This window comes from Macaca fascicularis, chromosome 4 (genome assembly GCF_037993035.2).
Source record: "Macaca fascicularis isolate 582-1 chromosome 4, T2T-MFA8v1.1".
In the NCBI taxonomy this organism is placed as follows: domain Eukaryota; kingdom Metazoa; phylum Chordata; class Mammalia; order Primates; family Cercopithecidae; genus Macaca; species Macaca fascicularis.
The window spans coordinates 78,395,586-78,415,692 of NC_088378.1; the positions used below are offsets into that span (position 1 = coordinate 78,395,586).

The 20,107-nt window shown below is 39.3% G+C and overlaps 1 long non-coding RNA gene across 1 annotated transcript; it reads right to left on the minus strand.

The window, feature by feature from the left end:
• Positions 1-6,293: 6,293 nt before the first annotated feature.
• Positions 6,294-20,025, minus strand: LOC123572812 (uncharacterized). Its single transcript, XR_006697341.3, has 5 exons — positions 19,847-20,025; positions 17,585-17,714; positions 17,103-17,382; positions 12,455-12,552; positions 6,294-8,115 (listed from the first exon to the last, which is right to left on the minus strand). It is a non-coding gene; the product is annotated as an uncharacterized lncRNA (long non-coding RNA).
• Positions 20,026-20,107: the final 82 nt, after the last annotated feature.

A 20,107-nucleotide genomic window follows, 5' to 3' on the forward strand; every position in this document is an offset into this window, starting at 1 on the left:
ACCCAAGGACTCATGTACCATTTTAACAGAGGGTGATAAATTATGAGAAAGTGACAAGACAAGGAAATATAGGTTTGAGCTTCAAGAGACAGTAAATTGTGGGATGGTAATATGCAAGGGAAACTAATGGAAAGTAAGGGTTACTTTAGTAAGGTTTGTTCATACAGACTCATCTTGGTGCTGACTTTTGTTAAAGCTAACTAAATATGTCCTGAGAAAGACTCTGTACTTCTATATTTGAGTCCTTGTGGATGAACTGCGACCTAACTTAATAGGTAGACAAGATTGAAAACCTAACTTAGGAGTATGTGCCTGTAACAATAGCTGAGTCTTGGCCAGTCCCAGCAGCCATTTTCAACCACTCATACACTGCTGAGTGTTCAAACTGTATTCAAATAAAGCATATGCCAATCTGTAACCAATCCAGCTGTTTTTGTACCTCATTTCTGATTCCTGTGCGTCCCTCTACTTTTTTGTCTATAAATTTGTTCTGACCACAAGGCACCTCTGGAGTCTCTCTGAATCTGCGGTGATTCTGGAGGCTGCACAATTTGTGAATCATTCATTGCTCAATTAAACTCCCTTTAATTTAATTCAGCTGAAGTTTTTCTTTTAACACTTTCTGTCTCTAATGATAATAGTTGATCTCTTTCTTTTTGGGGAAAGGAAAGGGGAACACCTTTACAAAGGGAAATTTATGTCCTGCTTTTAAGCCGATGGGGGAGGGCAAAGAGTTTTTTCTGTGTTTTCTGCTTTTAATTGCCTTAAGCTCAAAATAATCCTTATGCCAAAGTGGCATATTTTGGGGTGGCACATTCTAACTTTTTTCATAGGTGAACATGGAATCCTATATACATAGTACTTTTTCAATTACAGAACATTATTAATTCTCAATCTTAATACAATTCTATGAGTATTATCCATTCTTTTTTTCTTCATGAATAGAACCTTATCAATTTATTGAATTTGCCAATAAATTAATTGCAGGAATTAATTGGCTGAAATCCAGCTTTTTATCTCCCAAGATCAGTGCTCTTTCCTCTAACTCAGAGCTGCTTCTAAGTTGAGGAGGGAATCACAAAGAAGACAGCCACACCATTCCTTCTACTGAGCTCTTGGGCACCTGGCTTGTGTTGCTATCATCTGTTGTCATATTTTACTGAACTTTTGTGTTCATATGTCAGTGTCTTTCATTAGGTTGTGAGATCTGCAATAGCATAGCCATTGCCTTGCCCATTTGGAGGGTCTTATCCTTTTTTGTGCCTTTTACCATGCCCAGAACAGCTATTAGAAAACAGCAACCACTCACTAAATATTTGTTGGATGGTGGGTAGTGAGTGGATATGAGTTAAGAAGCAGGAAGATACAAAACAGCTGTAGGTACCATTGAGATTGAATTATAAATTTCAGTAGAAGAATTTGGAGAAATACCTTCAGAAAAAGAAGCTGGGGCAAAATAATGGGAAGCTGTAAATGCTAATCCAAAGTATTCATACTTAAGTCAGGAGGCACAAATGATGCTTGTTGTTTCTCTTTAGGAGGGTTGACCTTCTTAATGGGTTGGAGGAAGGGTCATTGAAATTGTCCAGGATTGCTGGGCTCAATGGTATGTGCCTATAGTCCTAGCTACTCGGAGACTGAGGTGGGAGGATGGCTTGAGCCCAGGGTTTCTGGGTTGTAGTGTGCTACGCAGATTGGGTGTCTGCACTAAGTTCAGCATCAATATGGTCACCTCCTGGGAACAGGGAACCACCAGGTTGCCTAGGAGGGGTGAACCAGCCCAGGTCAGAAATGGAACAGGTAAAAACTCCCATGCTGATCAGTTGTGGGATCGCATCTATAAATAGCCACTGCACTCCAGCCTGGGCAACACAGTGAGACCCTGTCTCCAAAAAAATAAAAATAAAAGAAAAAGAAATTGTCCAGGATTTAAGTGCTGGGAACATGGCATACAGTGAGGGCCATGGAAATGGAAAGGAGAGGAACAGTGTTGCGGCTATGCCCAGCTAAATCCCCTTCTCCCTCATGACAATGAAGGGTGACTTGTCTGGGGATCTGCTAAAAGGGCAATAGTGCAGGGAGGTAGACAAAGCATAATCTGTTTGGTAAAGCTACGTTTCGAATGCCAGCAACATCAAATGCAATTACTAAGACCAAAAGACCAGAGGCAGAATTATAGTTAAGACTTCAGAGCCAATGATGTGGAGCCCACTAGATAAAAAGTCAAAGTTAAACAAGAACTTAACAAGTACAGAGGATTTTTGGTATTGGTCAATAGTGATACTATTTTGTATTAGTTTCCTGTCATAACAAATTATCTCAAATACAGAGTCTTGAAACAAGACAAATACAAATGTATTATATTAAAGTTCTGTAGTTAGAAATCCAGCATGGGTCTCACTGGGCTAATATCAGGATGTTAGCCAGGCTCATTTTCTTTGGGATGGCTCTAGTGACCCTGTTTCTGGGCTCTCTGCCAGCTTCTAGAGGTCATCCACACTTTTTGCTTGTGGGTTACCCCTCTTTCTTCAAAGCCAGAACCATTAGGCTAAATCCTTCTCATGCTGCCATTTATCTGTTCTCCCTTTTCTGCCTCTCTCTTCCACTCTTAAGGACCCTTCTCATTACATTGAATCCGCTGGATAATCCAGGATAACCTCTCTACTTTAAAGCCAGCTGATTTACAACATTAATTCCATCTGCAGCCTTAATTCTCCTTTGTCAGGTAATATAATCTATCCATAGACTTTAAGAATTAGGACATGGACATCTGCCTACTACACCCTTCCCACATGACGGAGGCGACAGTGCCAGCCTGGCTTGCAGGAGGAGAGCCCTAGTTATTGAGGTGCACATACATTAAGGGAAAGCCTGGCAATATTCTGATCCAGGCCACTCTCAGAATCATTACTTTCTTTCAAAATTTTTCTCTGACTATGAACAGTTAACTCTCATGTTCTTAAGATAATTTCTTATTCGTGAAAGTAAAGCTCACCTAGTCTCCCTACCAACCCATCTAGACTGCAGGGTGCTGGAGCCTGCTTGCACCACTTGCAAAAAGTTATTGGTAAAATTTCAGGAATTTGTCAATGTCACATTGACATCAGTCAAGGCAGGACTCTTTACACCATGAAAATGAGCAAACACTAAAATTAGGGCTTTTCCCCTGAGAGCCAGGTATTAAATATGTGCCAGCAAACCACTTGGTATGTATGAGTTTAAAGTGAGTGCTGCCAACAATCAAGCTGGGACCTACATTATGTTTCAAAGACAGTGACTGGTTGTTGCAGTTAGTCTGGGTCTCCCAGACAAATGCCAATACCAGATAGACCATAATTTGTCTAATTAGCCTCTGCTCTTCAGTAGGAGATGCAGAATTCAGTTTATTAGTCGCTGGGGTGTTGTCAAGGTTAATTGGAGTTATGATATACCTAAACTGGACAGTAGTCTCAAAAGGCTATACCTCATTAGTAGTTCTTTCTAATCTTAGCAAGATTATAGATAGCCACAAATTCCATGCTTGATAAGAGTTCAGGCACTTCAGAGCTGGTTCAGAAAGTGGTGACTTAGCAGAAACAGACAGCAATCAAACGTTGAAATAATTTTGCATCTATATTCATTCAGACAACAAAAAATTGTGAGCTTCTCCTAGGAATACAAATACCACAGTAAAACTGATAGTTACGGTTCCTTCTCCCACAGGGCTTACAGGTTACCTTGGTGAGAAGGGTGTACATGCAGGTAGTAGGGAGAGGAGCAGACAGACAAACAAGCAGCAATTACAATGCAGAGGAACTGGATCATGGAAGTAGTTAGTAGGGTCTCCTCACTGAGATTTCCCAGGTCAGGCAAGGAGTCCTGGATAAAGTGACATATAAACAGAGTCCAATAAGTAATAATAATAATAATAGCTAATACTTATTGAGTACCTTGTATGTTTCAGTTTAAGTCCTAAGCATATTTTCTTTCATTTGGTTTTTCTAACACCCATGGAGCAAATATTATTAGTATTATTCCTATTTTACATAAGAGGAAACTGAAGCATAGCTAAGTTAACTTACCCCAAGTCTCACAGCCAGGGGAAGAGCTGAGAGAGTAGGAGCTTGCCATTTTAAGGGATAATGGAGAAAAGAGGATTCCAGTAAAGGGAGCAACACAGGAAAAATCACAATGGGTCCTAGAAAAAGAGGAAACTTATTGACTAAAGATGCAAGGAGAGAGTGATGAAATATGGAAGCTACAGAGAAAGCACGAACTGAGAAGCAGCGTTTATTTGTTTGGTCATTAATCAGGGTGATGAACAAGTTGGCTTACTTTAAAGCACCACTGCAGCCTCCTTATGGGAGCAGAGGGAGGAAAGCCAGTGAGGAGGATAAAATCCAGGAAGGAGATGAGAGTCAGGAATAGGAAGGGGTTAAGAGTTCAGGATGCTGCCAGGTTTCTGCCTTGGACACCTAGGGAGGAGGTGATGGCCACCACTGAGCTAAGGGACACAGGAGAAAGAGCAGATTTGTGGGGGGAAGATGATGAGTTCAGGTTCAGAACATTACATCTGAAAGGCCTGTAGGACGCGTGGGAGGACATGTCTATAAAGCAGATGGCTGGAGTGATAGATTTGGGAATCATCAAAATAAGATGAAAATGGAAGCCAGCAACAGGAAGAGATTACTCAGAAGAAGGGTGCAGAGTGAGGAAAGCCAAGAGCCTAGGACAAAGCGTGGAGGAAATATACGCTAGGAAAGCGTGTATTTAAGGGGCAAATGGAGGAGTGGCAGTCATAAAAAAAAAAAAATGAAGGACCGACCAGAGAGATATATGGGAAAAGAACATTTCAAAAAGAGGGGCATGGCCAATATTATCAAATACTGCTGAGTAGTAAGTAAGAAAAATACCAAAAAAAATGTTTATTGGATTTAGCAGTGTGAGCTTTGTGTTGTGCTTTGCAGTACTTTCTTTAAAGTGGTAGAAATCAAAAGCTATTTTCCCCAGGGTGAGGAGTAAATAGGAGGCAGGGAAGTGGAAATAATAATTAATCATTTCAAGAAGTTTGACTTTGACAGGAGAAGAGATTCAGGGTAGAAGGTAGAGGAGACAGCACTGAAGGAGGTTTTACCACACTTAAGTGCTGGTGGGCAAAAACTGTGGAATAAAAGGTCAAAGAATAGACAACTGATTGAGAAGCTTATTGTTTGTAAAGAGCTAAAACCAGTGAGAACCATGGGGGGAAGTTGAAAATGCTTGAGTTGGTTCTAGGTCCCTCAGGAAGTGGAATGCGTCAGGCTGCAGGACTGAGTGTAGTGCAGGATGCAGTAACCTGTATGTGCACAGAGTTCTTTTTCTACACAAGAGACGTCAAGATTTTCTCTCAGGAAAGTGGAAGATACAAAGAGAATTTGCAGTTAGCAACTCAGAAGAGGGCCCACTCCAGAACTGTGCCATCCTGGCAGCCGGATCTTGAACTCCCAGCCTCCAGAACTGTGAGTTTATTCTCTCACTGTTGTTTAAACCCCCCAGTTTGTGGTACTTTGTTACGGCAACACTAGAAAACTAATTCAGAATATCAAAGCACTAGTTGCACAGTTTTAAAAAGATACTTAACATATAGATATGTATTATGTTATTTACACAATTAACTATATTCATTGTACAATACATCTTCACATAGAATTTACCATATATACTGAATATAACTATAACTTTGGTAAATAATGGTATTTAAAATAAATAATTATCCTGGAAAATACTCCCTTGAGAGTCAAAGCTTGTGCTTCTTCTAGTTTTATGGTTCTCTGATTTTATCAACAAACTGCATGCCAAATCTAATTGCCTCATGGTAATCCAGATTTAAATAATATTCTTATTAATACTGAGGATTTACCTAAAAGGCTTAAGGGATTATGTGTGGAAATGCAACAGAAATTGAGGAGTAACTCAGTAACTTCCATTAAGATACAACTGATTGACCGGGCGCGGTGGCTCAAGCCTGTAATCCCAGCACTTTGGGAGGCCAAGACGGGCGGATCACGAGGTCAGGAAATCGAGACCATCGTGGCTAACACCGTGAAACCCCGTCTCTACTAAAAAATTCAAAAAACTAGCTGGGCAAGGTAGCAGGCGCCTGTAGTCCCAGCTACTCCGGAGGCTGAGGCAGGAGAATGGCGTAAACCCGGGAGGTGGAGCTTGCAGTGAGCTGAGATCCAGCCACTGCACTCCAGCCTGGGCGACAGAGCGAGACTCCGTCTCAAAAAAAAAAAAAAAAAAAAAAAGATACAACTGATTTTAAAAATCAACAAAAATTTTAAACTTGTATTTTATTCTCAGCAACAGGCATGTACAGTTTGCAAATTAAGTACAATCAGGCATATACAGTTTGCCAATCATCATATGAAGTGCTGTAGATATGTGGAGGCAAGTGATAAGGATACTGCTCCACAGGTTCTTACAATATAGTTGGGAAGACTGAAAATGTAAAAATAATAAACACAAATTAGAGTGCTCATACACAATGCTGCAGATACTATTTTCTCTCATAAACAAGGGAGCAAGCCCTTCTTTCCTCCATCACATAAACACATCTTTCCCTTTGTGCGTCCTCTCTGACATAGCCACACAGAGAGGTAAATTTTGCCTATTTTTTTTTCTTTTTTTGCTTTATCTTCTGTTGGAATGTTTCTCATTCTTTTTCCCTGGGGACGGGGTTATTAAAAACAGGGAGGTCATATGTGGGACTTCCCTGTGTCACTCCCTGGTTCCAAATAAAGGAGATTCCACAATAGGGTGTGTTGCAGATAGTGGAGCAGTCAATGGTAAATGTGGGAGCCAGCTACATCACCCACTCCCAAAGTGAAAGGCATTGTTATGGGTCTAGAGAAAGTGACATCTCACAATAGAGCTGCAGTCCAGTAACCTGGCTCAACTCCAAAGCTAGCTGTGCAAACCTTGTCTCTGAACACATGACAGTCTTCCTCCTGCCACTTCTCCTTTCCCACCTGTCACATGTGTGGAAAAGTGCAAAGTACAAAGTTCTTTAAATCTTCTATTTCAAAACTACCATCTGTCTTCTTAAGATTTTTTACAATACCAGCAGGACATCACTGCTGACATTCTATTTCTAATTTTTAATGTGTTCAAATCACAATCCCTGCACACAAAAAGGCACACACTTTCTAACTCTTCTGAATGTGCTGATGTTCTGGCAATAACTATATTCTCCTTTTCTGGTTAGCTCTCAAATGCTGGACAGGAAATAATTACTACAGAAAGAAAGAGCAATGTATGGGAAATCAGTATACCTGAGTTCTAGTCCTGAACCTGCCTGTAGCCATCTCTAGCATCTTAGGCAAAGTTACCCCTATGTCTGCTGAGTCTGTTTCTGCTCAGCTCATCCATTATGGAGCTAAGAGATGGGACTGCCTTTGACTGCCTTTGCTAAGGAGTAACCCACAACAGTGTGAGCAGAGTAGCAGTAGATTTGTTCTTTCTAAAACTGTGGGATAAGCAGGGTTGCAAAGCATAGTCCAGAACCAAAATCAAGACCAATCACACAAGATTGTTGAGTCTAAAAACTGGGTCCCAAGACAGAAAGAAGGTCCAAAAATAAGCCTTCGTGACACACATGCAAAATTCCAGAACAGAGCAGTTAATTTTAGGAGTTGACAGAAGTGTTTTTCTCTTCTATCTTCTATCTTTTTTCTGTCTATCTTTACCATCTTCACTTCCATGAGGTTCTGATAGGGATGCTGAATTCTCTATCCCTACCAAAGGATGGGTACTTGACCCAATGCAGGTCAATTGGTATCCCTCTTGTCTGATAATTTAAATCTGGAGCAGAAAAAAATCCAGCAGCAGAAGTCAGCTGGTCTTCAGTGCTTGAATGGTAGCATCTTAGCCCTTTTGCTACTTAGATCCCTGGAGCTGCCCTTGTAAAAGGTCAGGACTTCCTTATTAAGGTCTCTGTACCCTTGAAACGGACCTTCTTTTTTGCTGCAGTGTTCATTCAGTTTCTCCTGGTTTCAACAAAAGAACAAAGCATATCCCCAAACGCTAGAATTCAAATAGGCACAAGTATGAAGCTTTGGTCTTCTTGTGCAGCAGAATGCATCCTGGGAGAGCTGGCTGGGAGCAAGCAGGAGGCATGTTAGAGTCAGCACCAGAAACTGGTGAAGGGGAGGGGGCAGCACAGTGGTGAGAGGATAGGGCAGTAAAGGGAGCGGGGTGCGGACAGTGGACAGTTGTTCATTGAAAAATAAGCTGATTATCCTAGATGATGTCTAAGTTCTTATTAGCATCCTATAATTCAAAGTGATCAACTCCATGGCCCAAATTATTATTACCATGTTTTAAGTGAGATAGAGGAAGAAACTTTGGTCTTTTTCTCTTTTGGTCTTGCTTTTTGGTAAGAATCTAGTGGATGGGAATATCCAGAAATGTAGGATGATGTATGACTCCAAGCGTTCTGATTCACTACTATAAATGCAGAGGGGTGTGCATGTGGCAGAACCCTGTTAATAACATTCATGTGACATTTTTTATGTGCCTCACAAATGAATCCTGCCAAATCATTAGGCGAGCCCAGTTTTATCATTATAAGTATACATTTATTCTTGAACACCTCTGTGTGTGGCAAGGTTTTGATATACTTCTTTTCCAGGAATATTTCTTGATGTTAACATCAGCTTGTACTTTCGTACCCTGGGCTACCATGACATAAGAAACCTTTCACTCATCTTGAAATTTCCTCCTATTTCCCTTGTACACTACTAAGGAGTATATTTTCTGAGTCTCAGATACACAACTCCACCATTGGTAGGTTTTCTGCCCTGTGATCCTTTTGGGGTTTTCTGGTTTAGTTGTTATGGAAGGCACACCAGTGCACATGAGTACAATGTCAAGCACGCTTCTGCCTCAGAGCCTTTGTAGTTTCTTGGCCTAGAACTGTTTCCCCCAGGTGTCCACTATTTATGAGTCCATGTATCTTTGGTCCGTTCTATTGGTCTCTGAGTTAGAAGATGGAGAATTAATTAGTCATTCACATACAAAGAAGAGATATTAGTTGTACATCTTGAGCGCTAAGCAAATCTTTGATTTCAGGGGTGGAGGTAGGGGCTGGCAAGGGAGCAGGGATGGGAAGCTGTTATACACATGAATCATATTTCACTTATCATCTGACTCAACCAGCCAGTTAAAACAAAAATGACCTTTTAGCAGGAATTGATGCAGAAATGAGCTGGGCGAGTTAAGTTTTGGCATCCTAAGATCACAGAGTCACTCTTCTGATGAGCAGCAAACAATGTGGCCTTTTAGGGGTGAGAAACTGGTGAAAGGGAAGCCCACAGGCAGTGTGCTGAGTAGGGTGAAATACAGTTTCAAGAGCTTCCTGTACATAAAGTGTTTAGCATTCACATTATGGCTTTATTGCTCAAATTCACTGAAAACAAATAAAAAAATTTCTGAGTGTGAACCCATCCAAAAATCTGTACCTTTTTCTCATTCACAGCGCTTTGAACAAGGCTAATGTTATTTTGTGAGTTACGTTTTAAAAGAGCAGTCCTTGTCTTTGGTAAGATGTCCTTAGAATAATAATATTTATCACTAAAAGAAGGATAGTTTAAAAATAATGACTAGGGAGGTAGAAAATGGGAAAGTATATAGAAGAAATTAGATTTGCCATAAATTGGTAATTATAGATATTGGATGAAGAGTACATGGAGGTTTGTTGTACTAAACTCTACCCATTTAAATGTGTTTGAAATTTTCATAATCAAAAGTTATTTTTTAAAAAGACTACCATTAGATTTCTGACAAAGCTACACTGCTAAATAACAAGATTCTCTCCGACTTACATAAATACTTACAATTTCTTACAGGAAATGTATTAAAACTGCTTATCAAAATGCAGCTAGCTAGGTACATGAATTATCTTTTTGATAAAAATGGGAACTTCCTGACTTTTTAATGATCGCCATTCTAACTGGTGTGAGATGGTATCTCATTGTGGTTTTGATTTGCATTTCTCTGATGGCCAGTGATGATGAGCATTTTTTCATGTGTCTGTTGGCTGTATGAATGTCTTCTTTTGAGAAATGTCTGTTCCTATCCTTTGCCCACTTTTTGATGGGGTTGTTTGTTTTTTTCTTGTAAATTTGTTTGAGTTCTTTGTAGGTTCTGGATATTAGCCCTTTGTCAGATGAGTAGATTGCAAAAATTTTCTCCCATTCTGTAGGTTGCCTGTTCACTCTGATGGTAGTTTCTTTTGCTGTGCAGAAGCTCTTTAATTTAATGAGTCAGGAAACAACAGGTGCTGGAGAGGATGTGGAGAAATAGGAACACTTTTACACTGTTGGTGGGATTGTAAACTAGTTCAACCATTATGGAAAATAGTATGGCGATTCCTCAAGGATCTAGAACTAGATGTACCATATGACCCAGCCATCCCATTACTGGGTATATACCCAAAGGATTATAAATTATGCTGCTATAAAGACACATGCACACGTATGTTTATTGCAGCACTATTCACAATAGCAAAGACTTGGAATCAACCCAAATGTCCATCAGTGACAGATTGGATTAAGAAAATGTGGCACATATACACCATGGAATACTATGCAGCCATCAAAAAGGATGAGTTTGTGTCCTTTGTAGGGACATGGATGCAGCTGGAAACCATCATTCTTAGCAAACTATCACAAGAACAGAAAACCAAACACCGCATGTTCTCACTCATAGGTGGGAACTGAACAATAAGATCACTTGGACTCAGGAAGGGGAACATCACACACAGGGGCCTATCATGGGGAGGGGGGAGGGGGGAGGGATTGCATTGGGAGTTATACCTGATGTAAATGATGAGTTGATGGGTGCAGCACACCAACATGGCACAAGTATACATATGTAACAAACCTGCACGTTATGCACATGTACCCTACAACTTAAAGTATAATAATAATAAATTAATTTAAAAAAAAAGAAAAAAAAATGGGAACTTCACATACTCTTTTACTAGATCACACTGCTGAGAGTTGTAGACAGACCTCATATTTTTAGCCTTCTCTGAAGACTTCTCTGGAAGCCTTCTCTGGACATATAAGAGCTACTGTACCCATGGTTGTGGGTTGGGAACCTCTAAGTGAACAAGATTGCATCCGTACATCCTGAGCTTCTACGGAATCAAAAGCTCTAAAAATAATTAATTACACCAAGAGTGGAATGAGAATATTAAAATAAATGACTATACTTATTTAGCCTCTGAATCTCAAGTTTCACTATTTAGATTACTGTTTCTGTCTATCTGTCCAACTCAAGTGGAAGTCATATCTAAGCAGTGCCACTACAAAGACCTCTTATCAAATAGATATCCCTAAGAAAATTGGACCAAAAAATTTAAACTCCCACATGGATGAGAATAACAGTATCTTACCTAGTGTCTTTTTTCTTCCAAATCATCCTTTATGTAGCTGTCAATCATCTTTCTAAGAGAGACCTATGGCTCTCTAATTTCCACTCAAGGGACCTTCACTCATAGAAAATAAAAACCAGACTCTGTCCCATCATTTTAAGACCTTTACTTCCACCTGACCTGCAATGACTTCTATAATAGCTACATCCCATTCTCCCGGTCTCTTTACCCATCCCTCTTCATTCCACCACCCTCTTAATCCCCAACCTTATTCTCACACTACTTGCTGTATTCATTTTCTATTGCTTCACAATGAATCACTACAAACTTAGAGGCTGGAAACAATATCTACTTATTATTCTATGGTTCTGTAGGTTAGAAGTTCAAAGCAGGCTTAACTGGGTTCCCTGTTTAGGGCCACTGGGGGTCATAGACTTCTGTCTACCACACCTGCCTCCCTGCCTTACCTAACAGTGTCACATCCAACAGAAATGAAACCCAGCAGAGGGTTGTGTGCACTGATGCTTAGGGGTGACGGTGTACAATTCCTAAAGACAATGGAGACAGAAGCCAACAAAAGGTGGGACTACCGGAATAAAAAGGCAGAGCTGTGCCCACAAGGTCATGGACTGACAATAAGAAACTAACTCAAAAAGCCTATGAACAAGGACACCTCATATACTTCCCAGAGTATCCTTCAGCATTTTACAAACAGCCTCAGGCAGCTAAATGGTTTTCTTAAACATATGTAGTCGGGTATAATACTACAGAGTATTGCAATAATGTATTAATGAAATAAGGAATCTGAAGATACTAACTACTAAGCCATAAAGTGTCAATCAAACCTAAGCTATAATTATTAAAATATTTCCTATTATATTAGTATTTTGTTACATAAAAGAATAATAGCTAATAGTTTTTGAATGTTTACTGTATGACAAGCTTTATGATTTCAAATGGATCATATCTCACAACAACCCTATGAAATAAGTAGTTTTGTTATATTTCCATTTTACAGATAAAGAAACTGAATATCAGAAAATTTAAAGAGCTTACCACAAAATTATGCAGTCAGGAAGTGATAGAACCCAGATTCAGATGCAGGTTTGTCTGATGCCAAGCCTGTTAGTAATCATTATGTTACACCATGGCTGCTAAGAAAAGAATCAGAGACAGTTACAAAGGGAGAAAGGAACAGACAGATGGAGAGAACAAACACAGACCCTACTCTGGAATTATTGAGTTGGGTTTACCAGTTAAGGTAAAATGCCCTGGTGACAACTTGCTTTTCACATCTTTTCTGGGGTCCTTCTGGAATTCCCTGTTTTGTATTCTTTGTTTTCATAATCTGTCATAATCTTTGAAATGAAAATGGTTGCTTGAGTATTTGCTTGTTCTTTTCAGCTTTCCACTTTTTTTTTTCTCCCTATGCCAAATTATCAAGAGTACCTTCTGTAGCTGGGGCCAAGATGGACAACTGTTGTATTCATTAAATTGCTATGGATGGAAAAAAAAAGATCTCATTGGAATCAAACCAAAACCGCTATGATGAGGTGTTCCTTACTTCCATATAAAGCAAGTCCATGGGGACATGGAGGGACAGATACACTATGAAAGGAAACTGATGCAGCAGGGAAAGCTGGAGCGAAGAAAGAAGACAGGGAATCATTATAAATGGGAATGGAGAGCAACAGGAAAAGGCAAACAGATAAATGATGTTGGAAATTCAGTTGTTTATGGGGAAGGAATTATATCCTTACATCACAGAGTGATTTTAAATGTTGTCCTGTACATAATTACACCTGTCTTGTCACTACTGTATTTACTGACTTATTTGCCTATTTCGGTATCAATACCATACCATAAAGTTTTGTATCACATTCTGATATAGGGTAAGTCCTAACTAACTGCTGTCTTTCTAAAATCTATTGGCTATTTTTTCATATTTTCTTTTCTGGATGAACTTTATCAGTGATCGAGCTTCATTAAAAACGCGATTACAATTTTAATTGAAATTGAAGTGTATCAAATTAATTGATTTTTTTTTTGAACAACTGACATTTTTACACTATTCAGACTTTGCGTCAAGGAACCTGCTATGTCTAGCCATATGTGTTTCTTTATGTTCTTTCATAATTTTTGTGGTTTACTAAGTTTGAGTTTTACACATAGTTCTAAGTTTATTTCGAGATGCATAATAATTTTTGTGGTCATCATCCATGAAACTTTCTGACCATTATATTTTCTTTCTTTTTTTTGTTTTTTTTTTGGGGGACAAAGTCTTGCTGTTTCCCAGGCTAGAGTACAGTGGCCTGATATCAGCTCACTGTAACCTCCGCCTCCTGGGTTCAAGCTATTCTCGTGCCTCAGCCTCCCGAGCAGCTGGGATTACCAATGTGCACCATCATGCTTGGATAATTTTTGTATTTGTAGTAGAGATGGGGTTTTACCACGTTGGCCAGGCTGGTCTCGAACTCCTGACCTCAGGTAATCTGCCTGCCTCAGGCTCCCAAAAGTGCTAGGATTACAGGGTGAGCCATTGCCCTGGGCCTTGGCCATTATGTTTTCTAACTGATGGGTAGGATGGCTAGCTATTCAGCTACCTATTAAATTTATTTATTAGGTCTAATAGTCTTTGCCTGATTCTCTCTAATTTTCTAGGCAGACAGAAGTACTGATTTTGCAAAGGAACAAATAACATAACATTTATAATTCTTATTTTCTTTTCTTGTTCTTTGTTAGCCCATCAATACAATACTTGCCATAATTTTCTGAATTGCACCCTTTATAAAGTAAAGGCAGTTTTCTTCTATTCCATGCTAGCTAAATGTATTATTAGTAATGGGTGTTGAATTTAACCAAATCTGTACTGGGAATCCACTGAAATGATTACATAGGATTGACTGAACTGCCTTAATTTCTGGAGCTCAGGGGTACTCTTCCAGACTTACTAGGCCATTGGCAAAATTAAGTTTCTTATGGTGGTAGGATTGAGATATCTGTTTCGTGTGGGCGGTAGGATTGAGATATCTGTTTCGTGTGGGCTGTCACATGGGGCCTCCTCTTACCTCCCAAAGGCCCTGAAGTTCTTGCCATGTGGCTTCCTTGCAGGTTCTCTCAAAGACCCTCTAACAACATGGCAGCTTGCTTCTTCAAAGCCAACAGGAGAATCCCTCACCCTTATCTCCTAAGGTGAAGCCTTATACAATGTAAAGTAATCATGAGAGTGACCATAATCTATTCTATTCTGTATCTATGCCTTATTCTATTCGTTTCTATTCTATTGTGTTATATTTGTATTTGCTAGAAGCATGTCACACAAGGGAATGAGACTAAGTATTATAATTGTATATAAGTTTATATATATTTTCTTTCAATTTTAAAAAATTTCTTTATGATCACATTCTTTCCAAAAAAATTCTTCATGTATTTTATTTGTTCTTTTATTTTCACTTGAATTTGTCAGATTTTATATTCTCAAAGAACCAATTTTTGTTGTTGTTGTTGTTTGTTTTCTATGTAGTTGATTTCTGCTTTACCTTCAGTCCTTTAAAGACATTGTTTTATTTATCTAAATGGAAAGAACAAAGCTGGAGGCAACATGCTACCTGACTTCAAACTATACTACAGGGCTACAGTAACCAAAACAGCATGGTACTGGTCCAAGAACAGAGACATAGGCCAATGGGACAGAATAGAGAATCCAGAAATAAGACCATACACCTACGATCATTTGATCTCTGACAAACCTGACAAAAACAAGCAATGGGGAAAAGGATTCCCTATTTAATAAATATTGCTGGGAGAACTGGCTAGAATATGCAGAAAATTAAAACTGGACCCCTTCCTTACACCATATACAAAAATCAACTCAAGATGGATTAAAGACTGAAATGTAAAACCCAAAACTATGAAAACCCTAGAAGAAAACCTAGGCAACACCATTCAGGACATAGGCATGGTAAAGATTTCATGACAAAGACACCAAAAGCAATTGCAACAAAAACAAAAATTGACAAATTGGATCTAATTAAACTAAAGAGCTCTCACACAAAAGAAACTATCAACAGAGTAAACAGACAACCTACAGAATGGGAGAAAATTTTTGTAAACCATGCATCTGACAAAGGTCCAATATCCAACATCTATAAATAAATTTACAAGAAATAAACAAACAATCACCTTAAAAAGTAGCCAAAGGACATGCCCAGACACTTCTCAAAATAAAACATACATGCAGCCAACAAACATATGAAAAAAAGCTCAATATCACTGATCCTTAGAGAAATGCAAATCAAAACCACAATGAGATACCATCCCACACCAGTCAGAATGGCTATTCTTAAAATGTCAGAAAAACAGTAGATGCTGGCAAGGTTGGGGAGAAAAAGGAACACTTTTACACTGTTGGTGGGAGTGTAAATTAGTTCAACCATTGTGGAAGATAGTGTGGCGATTCCCCAGAAACCTAGAGGCAGAAATACCATTCAAGCCTGAAATCCCATTACTGGGTATATACTCAAAGGAATATAAATTTTTCTATTATTAATAAAAAGACATATGCATGTGTATGTTCATTGCATCACTATTCACAATAGCAAAGACATGGAATCAACCTAACTGTCCATCAATGATAGACTGGATAAAGAAAATGTGGAACACATACACCACGGAATACTATGCAGCCATAAAAAGGAACAAGATCATGTCCTTTGCAGGGACATGGATGGAGCTGGAGGCCATTATCCTTAGCAAACTAACACAGGAACAGAAAACCAAATACCACATGTGCTCACTTATAAGTGGGAGCTAAATGATGAGAACTCATATACACATGGAGGGGGAACAACAAACACTAGAGCCTGTTGGAGGTCGGAGGGTGGGAGGAGGGAGAGAATCAGGCAGAAGAGCTAATGGATACTGGGCTTAATACCTGGGTGATGGGATGATCTGTGCAGCAAACCATCATCTAAAGTTGATGACTGTAGTGAACAAAACAGCCTTCCAAAAATCTCTCTCTTAATCCCTGAACCTGCGAATGCTACCTTACGTAGCAAAATGCACTTTACAAATGTGACTAAATCAAGGATCTTGAGATGGAGAGATTATCCTGGATTATTCACGCAGGTCTAATGTAATCATAAGGGTGTTACAATGGAAAAAGGGAGGTAGGAAAGTCACAGAGAAGGAGATGTGACAATGAAGTGATGCAACTGCTAGCTGCCAAGAAATGAGGGAAGTCTCTAGAAGAACCTCTTCCCCATGAGAAAGAAAAAAAAAAAGGAGGGGGTAAGGAAAGAGATTCTCCTCCAGAGCATCCAGGAGGAATATATCTCTGCTGACACCTTGATTTTATCCTTTAAAAACTTATTTTGGACTTCTGACCTCCAGAACTGTAAGATAATTAATTGTTTTAAGCCATTTGCAGTAATTTGCTAGCAGCAATGGGAAATGAATACAATGACAAAAGTCATGAGTGCAGTAACCACAAAGCAGGCATCTGGGCATAATTGCTGGTTGATCATTCTAATCTCTAACCTGAGACCCAGTGTTCCTCAATATGAATACCGGATCTGCACAAAGCCTAGTTTGTTTTGGTTTTGAGTTTGGGGCACTATCCCCTGCTCCCAGTATTCTAGGTTTTACAGACCCACAACACGGCATCACTATGAAACTGGCCAAGCTTGGGAACCTTGTAAATTACCTCGTTTGGACTCCTACAGATTCTCTGGTTCCTAATCTGGAATCCAGGCCCTGGAGAGGTTCTCTTTGCCTGAACACCAGAACCTCTGCCAGAATAAGTCATTCCTCCATAAATCTGTGGTGCTCTTCACTAGTGTTTGAGATTTGATTGATGAAACCTCTGAGGGCTGTCCTGGGCCCTTTGAGCCGACTGTCCTCTGGGTTTAGCTACTGAAATCCTTTGGAGAACGCAGAATGCTGTTGAATTGTGTTCAAAAGAAGGAGTGCCCAATGGTAAAAGTCTAGGCAGAGAGAAAGACATGAGGGCAGAGGGATACAAAGTGGGGACTATTTCTGTGGCCAATGCCAGACACAGGAAGGTGGCATTTTATGCCCCAGAGCTAATGATTCCCACCCATATTCCAACCTTAAGAAATCCAACAATGCCACCATGTGTGCTGAGCACGCTAACCAGCAAATAAAAATCAAATTTAGCATACTTACTTTTTAAAAATTAAATTATTGAAGAACATGAGTCTTACTGTAATCTCAAATTGTTTTTTTTATCACTTTCATTCACATATTCACCAGAGCTTCAGAATATGTGTCCTTTTCCAAACTGCTCCCTTCTGCTCTGAAAAATGAAAAACAATGCAAATATTGAACATCAGATTCTGAGCTGGGTATTGTACTAGACATTGGTACGAGACATTTGTACTGGACATTGTACTAGACTGGGCATTGTACTAGACATTGTACTAGATATTTTTATTCTGTGTAAAACCCCTTAGGTGATTACTATTATCCCAATTTTAAGATGAGCAAAGTGTGTTCAACCACATTAAGTTACTTGCATAAGGACTCACTTCTGGAAGCAGGGCTGGTATTCAGGCAGAGAGAGCTTGCCCAGAGTCTGGACGCCAGCTCAGGGATCCTACTTGTCTTTCGGTTCATTTGACCTTTATTTGATATTTTGTTTAGTACCTACTGTTTACTAGCTCTGTTAAATGTGTTGGATACAGCAGTGAACAAAACAGACAAAAGTTCTGTCCTCAGAATTTACATTCTAGTGTGTTGTCAAGACCCTGGGTTTATTTTATTAGTATCTTAAGATATTCAGCCATACACAGGCATCATAATACTCCACTCAGATGGAAGCTTCATTCTAAGCAGCATCCTAGTTATACTTTCCTTGGGGATCTGACTTCAATCCTTAACATAAGCCCAACAGGAGTTCTTAAGTTTAGAGTTCCTGTAACTTATATGTTTTGACAAGAAGAGCTGGAATTATGCATTTATGGTTCAGGTTTTATTTCCATGATTCCCAAAGGGTGACAGCCAATTGTGAGTTTCTGATGGACTGCATGTGCCTTCTGTTTTGCAATTTGAGGGTCTGAGCAGCACTGGGCCAGGATCAGGCAAAGCAGTTGACACATGCTGGAAGCTCTTTCAATGTTGAATCCAAGCTCTATTGGAATGTGTGAATTCAAAGAATTATTTCATATTGTAATCCCTACTGCCCCGATAGTAACTTCTAACATTACTTTTTCATGCTGCCCGAAGTTCGGTGGAATTTCTATGAAAATGAGATTTTCACTTTTAAAATATTTTAACAGGCAGTGAGTCGAATTTCTACCATGATTAAAGCACGTAGATATAATGAAGCAGATTAAAATTTCTTAGCACCCATAGAAATAGAAATACCGTGGCTAAAAAGTCCTGAATCACAAGCCCTTAAAAATATCAAAGATAGAAATCTTGGAGCAGCCTGCCACCTTCAGGATAACTTCCCAGTTAACGCTATCAGAGATCACTGATTTCAGCTTCTACAAATTTCAAATACCAATCCATGTAAAAATGTTGAGTATAATTAAATAAAGGGCATTTAAATTAGAGTGGCTGAAGCCATCTTCCTTGCAGTGCTTTTGCTCTGATTAAGCATTATATTTAATGATTACATTTCCCTTTCTTCATTTTGGTTCTCTGATTCTTGTTTTATTATTATTATTTTTTCTATTCGATTATCTTTACATCAATATTTTCTTACTTTAAACTGGTTAAAAACAACCACTCTACTTCATTTTGCTAAGCAGAGATCAGGACACTAAAAATAGATTTTGCAACCACAGTAAGAGAAATACTGTAACTTCGGAAATCCTACTACTTCCTTCCTGGTGGGTTTATTATAGATTAATAACAATATTTCTAAAGGGTCTTAAATAAAAGCAGCACTACAGTAACCTATTCAGGAAATGCAGAGAGACAGAGAGAAGGTGAATGTAACACTCGTTTTTTGTTGTTGTTGTTTTTTTTTCTGATCTCTTATTGGCTGTTCCTTTCATTAAATTACACAGAGGCTTAAAAAGAATGAAGACAAGAGAGAAGAGAAATAGGAGAGGGAATGACTCAGCATTTAGTAGAATGGAGAAGCAAATTAGTAGCAAAAATAAGATAAGGGAAAGTATAACTAAAATCGATACCATTAGGTCAAATGAGAACGGGATGTAACAAATAATGGAAAAAGAGAACACAGTGGCTTGAAAATGCATCAGGTGGGGGCACAGGAAAATAAGAGGCATTTAAATTAGAGCGGCTGAGAACAAATATTCATCGACAATGAACATCCTTTCATTATTTTCCTTTTTAAAAAGCAGGAAAGGGCAACTTGAGAGCCCAGTTTGACCCTGGTGCAATAAGTTCCATTTTTATCGGCTAGCTCTTTGGTGGCATTGCCCTGTGAAACAACTTCAAGGTCAATTTCCTTACGACTTTGGTTTTCAACTCTTCACTGACACTTTGGAATCACGTGTGAAGTCTTATCCAATGCTGGGCCTCACTCCACAAGAATTAAATCAGAAAGTCTGGGGTAGGGCCCGGCACGGAACTTTGCAGAGCTTCCTGGGTGACTCCCTCGGAGTTCCAGGGTTGACAGCAACCGTGTGTCTGGGGACTTAAGTCCTGCCGCCTCCCACCGGAAGCAGCCCCGGTGGGAGCGGTCGCTCGCCCCGAAGGGAGGGGCTCCCTTTT